This window comes from Nanorana parkeri, unplaced genomic scaffold (genome assembly GCF_000935625.1).
Source record: "Nanorana parkeri isolate BGI_ZX_2015 unplaced genomic scaffold, ASM93562v1 scaffold923, whole genome shotgun sequence".
NCBI lineage: Eukaryota > Metazoa > Chordata > Amphibia > Anura > Dicroglossidae > Nanorana > Nanorana parkeri.
The window spans coordinates 584,620-591,621 of record NW_017307191.1 but is presented as its reverse complement, the minus strand read 5'-3'; positions in this window follow the sequence as shown (position 1 = coordinate 591,621).

The following is a 7,002-nucleotide window of genomic DNA, read 5'->3' as shown; positions in this document are numbered from 1 at the left end:
TGGGGTTTCTCAGCTGCCAATGGGATGTGCGGGATCCCTTGTGTGTTTCTGTACCTTTAAGGAGGTGGGGCGTCCTCCTGACAAGCCTGCACCCAATTTGATATCTTCTGCCCCATGTGCTCCAAGATGGAGACTCTCATAGTTTAGAGTTAGGACCGCACTATAAGAGGTGCCTTGGCGCGGCAGTGCGGCTTACACATCCTTTGCAGAAGACGTGTATCCAAACCTCTGTCATTGTCCTTAGTGGTGAGACAAGTTGTTTTACATGCTGGTTTGTGAGTGTGCCATGATGCCTTTCTACTGTTCTTCTTCTCACCATTGTCCCCTCTGTCATATCTGACACCTGTCATTGTCTCTCCGATTGTCTCGTGTCTGGGCCCATTGATGTTGAAAAGACTGAATTGTAGAACCCAAAAAAAAGAGGTGACAAGGATGTAGACTGTACCAAGTGTCTCACGAAGAGTCAGTGCAGCGGCTGGGTGTGTAGACGGATATATTTCGGTTCAATAAAGTGACAATTGTGTGTTGAATGTTCAGTTATTGATCAGCGATTGATTAACATTGATAATATTATTACTTACTAAAAGTATATATATATTTTTTTATGGTCTTTCAGCAACTGCACAAAGAATTACAATAAGAAATGACCCGTTTGCGGCGATTTACAGACGACGCTTATGGGGGGCAGGAAAGATATTTCAAGTATCTATTGAAGTTTTTATAAAACCTGTTAAAGAAGAACTCCAGGAAATGTCAAAATGAACCCTCGCGGTGGGGCTACCCCAGCACTGCGAGGGTTAACTGCTCATTTTGGTCTAGGGGGGCTCAATAAAGCAGATATATAGTGACCCGTTCCTCAGTCCAGAGGCGGTCAGCCCTCACCTATCTCCCTCTCCGCTCTGGCGGTGCAATGTCCCTTGTTGTCCTCATGCCTATGGGCCGCTGCAGCGATCCATGACGCGCGTCCCGGGATCGCACGGTCATGCACAATTGCAGACAGCGATTGCCGCGCGGCCTCATTGATTTCAATGTACATCCGCGCGGCAATCGCAGAAAAAGGTGCATGTACCTCTATTTTGCGATACACGAGGCGCAGCTATTGCACCTGCGATCGTGTTCGGTTGCACGGGCGGAATCGCGGCGGGAAACCGTGCAATCTGCCAAGCACGGCTGGGGTGCCATTAGAAAATACAGTGGTACATCGGTTCACGAACGCTTCTGGAAGTTCGGCAAAATTTTGCTTCCGTTCACAAACTCCGCATCGGGTGACGAACGCGACCGCGGCCATCTTCCCCGCCCTGACACGTGGCCGTGGCTTCCTCTAGTCGAGATCGCGGTTTGATTCGGTTCGCGACCAGAATCGTGGAGCTAATTAAGTGCGTGAACCGAGGTACCACTGTAATGACGCCCACAGCACGATCGTCAGTGATGGCCGATCCGTGACTGTGTGGCAATCGTGTACGATACCGCGCGGTCACAGATCGCCCAGGTGGGAACCTTGCCTCATGCAGCTGCAATAGATATGATGACATCACGGGTTCTGTAGACCGTTTTACTGTAGGGACCTGTCTAGCAGCCAGAGAGGACTGATAATTTACTATGTCTCCTTTATTATAGCCCCCCTAGACCAAAATGAGCAGTTAGCCCTTGCAGTGAGGGGGCTCGGAAGGGTTAATTTTTACCATTTCTCTGAGTTCTTCTTTAACAGGTTTTATGAAAAACTTTAGAAGATTCATAAAAAATCTTCCCACCCCCACCCAAGTATTTGCCAGAGTTGCCGGAAACGGGACATTTTTTAATTGCAATTCCGTAAGAAGTTACTAAAAGTAGAAACCTCAAGAATACCATTTAAATAATACTTTCCACATGTAGTAATATTATGAATATTAATCAATAGCTGATCAATAATTGAACATTCCGCACACAACTGTCACTCTCACACCTCCGTCTACACAACCTGTCGCTTCATGATGAACTCTATACAACTGATACATAATATAATAACTATATAACGCTGATCCTCAGGACAATCATCAGGCGCCTTCCCCTTTAATAGGATACAATCGTAACAATATCACAAGGTGTCCACATTAATAATTGTTACATTGTATCCATGGTGATATATCAATGATTGTGTCATTGAAGGTCTTAAAGGGGAATTCATCTTATCATTGTTTGTTATGAGTAGAGTTATATAATGAGATATTGTTATTGTTTGTAGATATACAATTAGATAAACAGTCCATGGGAATGTTATCAGTCCCTCCTGCTGAGTACACACGGAGGGGGCACATTGTTACACATTGTTACATTGGATTCTTCCTGGGAGTTCTGTCTGTTCCATCTCATCGCTCACCCTCGTTATACTTGTGATCATGTGACCGTGGTTGTCACATTCATTTCTGTACCACCATTAGAGTCCAGTATGGTACATATAATAATAATTAATATGTATCTGTCAGGAGGGAGATGGGACGGAGCAATGTTCTGCAGATCTCTAGAGAGGTCAGTGGTGGAAAATCTGCAGAATATATCAATATGTATATGTCAGGAGGGAGATGGAAGGGAGCAATGTTCTGCAGATCTCTAGAGGGATCAGTGATGGAATAATCTGCAGAATATATCAATATGTATCTGTCAGGAGGGAGATAGGACGGAGCAATGTTCTGCAGGTCTCTAGAGGGGTCAGTGGTGGAAGAATCTGCAGAATATATCAATATGTATCTGTCAGGAGGGAGATAGGACGGAGCAATGTTCTGCAGGTCTCTAGAGGGGTCAGTGGTGGAAGAATCTGCAGAATATATCAATATGTATCTGTCAGGAGGGAGATAGGACGGAGCAATGTTCTGCAGGTCTCTAGAGGGGTCAGTGGTGGAAGAATCTGCAGAATATATCAATATGTATCTGTCAGGAGGGAGATAGGACGGAGCAATGTTCTGCAGGTCTCTAGAGGGGTCAGTGGTGGAAGAATCTGCAGAATATATCAATATGTATCTGTCAGGAGGGAGATAGGACGGAGCAATGTTCTGCAGGTCTCTAGAGGGGTCAGTGGTGGAAGAATCTGCAGAATATATCAATATGTATCTGTCAGGAGGGAGATGGAATGGGGTAATGTTCTGCAGATCTCTAGAGAGGTCAGTGATGGAATAATCTGCAGAATATATCAATATGTCAGATTTTTATTTCTGTCCCTGTTGCAGATTTTCTCTCACTTCCTGTCTGGTGAAACTGCTGTCAGCAGGACAGGAATGTGTGCAGATTGTCCTCCATGCAAGTTGAATACACTTTATCTCCCACTCATGAAAGGACCACTCTGTGTTGATTCCACCCAAGCTCACCATGCTGGTCATCACCGTCCTTTCATCTATTAAGGTATTTTGTGTATTAAGCTGATTGTTGTGTGACAATACATAAAGGATCGGGGTTTGTTTGGCACGTTTTGGAAACCCAGAAAAGATTTGCTCTTCTGATGTGACCCAAAACAAGGCCATTCTTCAGAGAACAGGTGATTGTTTTGAAGAAAGGGCGGCACTCTCAGCAGGAGTGATGGAAGTTGAAGGATTGTGGAAATAAATATAATGTTCTGTGATTTAACAATGGAAAGGTGACCACAGATATGAAATAATGGTCATACATGCGGGCACAATCCCACCATCTGATGGTGTTCTCCTGCTTGTCTCCAAAATGGGGATCATTCTAGTTGATTGCGCAATACTGTTTCGGAAATGGAGGATGGGGGGCGGGGGGGTGCTTGATGTAAGACACATGTAGGTTGCAATTACTAATCACCCCTGAAAAATGCTAGGTGTCTATCTGTCATACTGACCCTTTGGCTTCAGCATTCTATGAGAGATGAAAGCATATTCCTAACCCAGTCCATAAAGTCCTAACCCTGGTACTAACCCTAAGCATGTCCTTTAAAATCCTAACCCCAGAACCCCAAAACCCTAGCACTAATCACAAAGGTATGACCTAATATTCTAACCCTAACCATAGATCCAACTCTACAGGCCCATCCCTAACGAGAGATTCAACCCTAAAGCCCTTACCCTAACCGTAGATCCAACCATAAAGTGCTAACCCTAAATCCAACCCCAAAAAGCCCTAACCGTAGATCCAACCTTAAAGCCCTTACCCTAACCAAAGATCCAACCCTAAAGCCCTAACTGTAGATCCTACCATAAAGCCCTAACCATAGATCCAAGCATAAAACCCTAACCCTAACCATAGATCCAACCCCAAAAAGCCCTAACCCTAACCGTAGATCCAACCATAAAGCCATAACCATAACCATGGATCCAACAATAAAGACCTAACTCTAACCATAGATCCAACCCTAAAGGCCTAACCATAGATCCAACCCTAAAGCTAACCCTAAAGTCCTACCCTAACTCCAAAGCCCTAACCCTAATCCCATCCATAAAGTCCTAACTCTAAAGCCATAACGCTAACATTAAATACCTTTTAAAGACATTTAACACTAGTCTCAACCCTAAAGACCTAATACTAGACATAAAAGCTAACCCTAAAGCCCTTACTCTAGCTTTAAAGTTGTAAGCCTAACCCTAACACTTGAACCCTAACCCTAGCACTAAGCAAAAAGCCATATCCATAAAATTCTAACCCTAACCATAGCTGTAACCCTAAAACTCTATTCCTAAAGTCCTACCCTAACTCCAAAGCCCTAAAGTCCTAACTCTAACCTTATAGCCCAAATGCTAATCACTAACCCCCATACTCTCATCCTATGCCTAACGTCCTACCCTAACCCTCACCCTAAAGTTCTAACCCCAACACCTAATCCCTAATGAGCTAACTTTAACCCTAAAGCTCTAAAACTAGCTCTAAAGCCCTTACTCTAACCTTAACTCCTAAACCTAAAGTTGTAATCATAACCCCGGCACCTAACCCTAAAACCCTAACACTCTAACCCTAAAACCATCATCATCATGCCATCATCAACCCTAAATCATAAAGCCATAACGCTATCCCTAAAATTCTATCCCTAACCATAGCTATGACCCTATTCCTAAAGTCCTACCCTAACTCAAAAGCCTTAACACTAATCATATCCCTAAAGGCCTACTCTAATGCTCAAGACCTAACACTAATCCTTAAAGTCCTAAATCTAACCTTAAAGCCCCAATACTAACCACTCAACCCCATACTCCAACCCTGTACCTAAAGTCCTATCCTAACCCTTATTCTAAAGTTCTAACTCCAACACTAGCCCTATCCCTAATGACCTAACTTTAACCCAAAAGCTCTAACACTAACCCTAAAGCCCTTACTCTAACTCTAACCCTAAAGTTCACTTTCTAACCTCGATACCTAACCCTATCCCCAACCTTAAAACCCTAACAGTAAGCATAAAGCTATAACACGCTCCTTAAAATTCTAACCCTAAAGCCCTAACCCTATCTCTAAAGTCCTACCCTAAAGCTAATACCCAAATGCTAACCCAATCCCCAAAGTCCTAACTCTAACCTTAAAGCCCTAAAAGTAACCAGTAGTAACCACCTACCCTATCCCTAAAGTCCTACCCTAACCCCAATTCTAAACATCTAACCCTAACCCTATCCCTAAAGTCCTACCCTAACCCTAATTCTGAACATCTAACCCGAACCCTAACCCTATCTCTAAAGTCCTACCCTAACCCTAAATCTAAACATCTAACCCGAACCCTAACCCTATCCCTAAAGTCCTACCCTAACCCTAAACATCTAACCCGAACCCTAACCCTAAAGTCCTACCCTAACCCTCATTCTAAACATCTAACCCGAACCCTATCTCTAATGTCCTACCATAACCCTAATTCTAAACATCTAACCCGAACCCTAACCCTATCTCTAATGTCCTACCATAACCCTAATTCTAAACATCTAACCCGAACCCTATCTCTAATGTCTTACCTTAACCCTAATTCTAAACATCTAACCCAAACGCTATCCCTAAAGTCCTCACTCTAACCCTAAGGTTCTATTCCCAACCTCCACTGGAAAGGCTTCCTGGCTATCATGTTGACCGTCTGGTTTTAATACTTTGGGTCTGTAACTCAGAATAATCTAGATGAGGACTTCTGACTTTTCCATGTCTTTTCTGATGTCCATACTAAGAAGTTCCAAGTCTTGAAGCCAGAGAAGGTCAACATAACAGCCAGGCAACTAAGATTTCCAAGAGAGGCAGAGGCAACCCCACCCACCCCATCATCCTTCCTTGAAAGCTTCCCATTCAGATAATGTGGAATGGCTTGATGGGACTTTGATCTGTGATTGTTAATGATTGGTCTCCTCACCACTTCAAGAATGTTTGTGGATTATCATAACAAACACTTTCCATTGGGAGTAGATTTGAAGTCATCTCCAAGTCCCACGCACACACGTTGGGGCCCCCATCATTTTCAGTGGGGGGTGGGAGTGTTTGTTTATGTGAGATAATTGTTTGTAAACATCAATCGCTTTTCCTTCAGAGATTGTATTATTCTTTTCCAGCTGCTTTGGGGTTTGATCCAACCAGATGACACACACATAGATCAGGACGGGGGGAGGGGGGAAGGGGGGATGTGAATGGATAATTGGGTTATCGGAAATAGAAAACAGAAACAGCCATGTGGGGGCCGTGTAATCATCAGATCATGTCTGACATTACGTGACTAATTTTTATTATTTGTTCTGAGAACTAGGTGAGGTGACTAATCATACGTGACAAAAGTTTTAGAAAAGTATTAAAATTATAATATATAATGTTAATTCATGAACGTTTTAATAATAATCTATGATAATTATTAAAATTATCATAAATTATGATTAAAATTATGTGACAGAACTGACATTACATTGCAAAACTTATACTTACTACAAAAATTATTATTATTTTTTAAATGATGTGAGATTATGTGACAAAACATAATGCTAAAAGTATTAATAATTATTAATAAAATGATGTGACATTATGTGACAAAACGTATTACTCAAATTTGTATTAATTATGAATAACACTATG